This window comes from Protobothrops mucrosquamatus, unplaced genomic scaffold (genome assembly GCF_001527695.2).
Source record: "Protobothrops mucrosquamatus isolate PMUCROS unplaced genomic scaffold, P.Mucros_1.0 scaffold12057, whole genome shotgun sequence".
In the NCBI taxonomy this organism is placed as follows: domain Eukaryota; kingdom Metazoa; phylum Chordata; class Lepidosauria; order Squamata; family Viperidae; genus Protobothrops; species Protobothrops mucrosquamatus.
Window position 1 is genome coordinate 5001 of NW_015397835.1, and position 2209 is coordinate 7209.

General features: G+C 33.8%; 1 pseudogene; it reads left to right on the forward strand.

Moving 5' to 3' along the window:
• The window catches only part of LOC114923774, a 3692-nt pseudogene extending 1721 nt beyond the window's left edge, over window positions 1–1971 (forward strand).
• Window positions 1972–2209: the final 238 nt, after the last annotated feature.

The following is a 2209-nucleotide window of genomic DNA, read 5'->3' on the forward strand; positions in this document are numbered from 1 at the left end:
ATGCAAACTTTTTGTTTGTTTTTTTTGCAAAAGGGTTTTAAGTTAATATTCTTAAACAAAAATGTAAAAAGTGCAATATTATGTATTTAAGTGGTAACACAAAATAAACTTCTTTACACAGGCATTGTTTTTGAAAAGCGTTGTCTTTGCTTTTTAACAGTTTATTACTCTGGAATCAGATTAATTTGGAGATAGAGTTAAATTAATTGGTAAAGCACCTTGGTTTACGAAGTGTTCAATGCATCTTTGACTGTACTTAAAACAAGAAGAAAAAATGTAATTTACGTTTTTGCCGTACCAATAACCGCATCAGGTCTCCAAGGTAAAAAGCCTCTGGTTAATAGAATAAAGTAGGTAAGGGAAGTCGGCAAAATAGATTCGTAACTTTGGAAAAAGGATTGGCTCTGAGGGTTGGGTGCGTAGGGCTTATTTTAAAAAATTATTACAAGTGGTTGAAGCTACTTAATTTAATGCTAAACGTAATTTCTTGTTAAATTGCGTTTAGTGTAATTTTAGACGGATTCATTATGCATTAGTAATATTTAAAATTTAGGTCAGATTATGATTGTTGCTTTTTACATTTATGTCTGTTTGACCTTGCATAGTGAACAACTGTCTCAGAACTGAAAAGGACAAGGGGAATCCGACTGTTTAATTAAAACAAAGCATTGTGATGTCTGTAATTGGTGTTGACACAATGTGATTTCTGCCCAGTGCTCTGAATGTCAATGTGATGAAATTCAATGAAGCGCGGGTAAACGGCGGGAGTAACTATGACTCTCTTAAGGTAGCCAAATGCCTCGTCATCTAATTAGTGACGCGCATGAATGGATTAACGAGATTCCTACTGTCCCTATCTACTATCTAGCGAAACCACAGCCAAGGGAACGGGCTTGGAACAATCAGCGGGGAAAGAAGACCCTGTTGAGCTTGACTCTAGTCCGACTTTGTGAAATGACTTAGAAGGTGTAGCATAAGTGGGAGCTAAGTAAAATGTATTTTATTTAGTAGCTATGAAATACCACTACTTTTAATGTGATTTTACTTATTTCGTAAAGTTGAAGCTCGTACAGTCTTAAATAATTGTGTGTGTTTTAGAGTGAATGCAACAGATATTATATTGTTATATTTTTTATTTGCTAATTTATGCGGAAGACATAGTCAGGTGGGGAGTTTGGCTGGGGCGGCACATCTGTTAAAAAATAACGCAGGTGTCCTAAGGCAAGCTCAATGAGAACAGAAATCTTATGTTGACTAAAAGGGGAAAAGCTTGCTTGATTTTGATTTTCAGTACAAATACAAACTGTGAAAGCATGGCCTATCGATCCTTTAGGCCTGAAAAATTTTCAGCTAGAGGTGTCAGAAAAGTTACCACAGGGATAACTGGCTTGTGGCAGCCAAGCGTTCATAGCGACGTTGCTTTTTGATCCTTCGATGTCGGCTCTTCCTATCATTGGGACGCAGAAGTCTCAAAGTGTCGGATTGTTCACCCGCCAATAGGGAACGTGAGCTGGGTTTAGACCGTCGTGAGACAGGTTAGTTTTACCCTACTGATAAAATAATACTGCGACAGTAATTCAACTTAGTACGAGAGGAACAGTTGGTTCAGATAATTGGTAAATGCAATTAACTGAAAAGTTAGTGTTGCGAAACTATCATCTGACAGATTATGACTGAACGCCTCTAAGTCAGAATCTATACTGGAAAAGCAGTGTTATCCACCGTTTTTAATGTTTTATAGAGTTCGTTAAGTATGTTATTTCATTTCATAACCATATGTTTTTTTAATACTTTAAGTTTCTTTTATAAATGTTTTAAAATTGTTTGTAATAGATTTAGTATAAATGCAGTTTAAATTATTAAAAACGATACATTGTTTGTAAACGACTTAATTATATCCAGGTATTGTAAGTACAAAAGTAGGCTTGTCTTACGATTTACTGAAATACTACCTGCGTTTTATTAATGTTTAATAATTATTTGATATTCGTAGTGCTAATGTTAGACTAAAATAAAATGCTTACAATAGATTACATATATACAAACATTATTGTTTCATACATAAATAATTACATTCGCGCATTCTTACAACAATTTATATATGCATACTTAAATTCATTTATACGTGTATTCATACAATCATACATTCATGTTTTAGTGCACAAATTCATGAACATATATTTTTTAAAAAAAAAAAAAATGTATACAC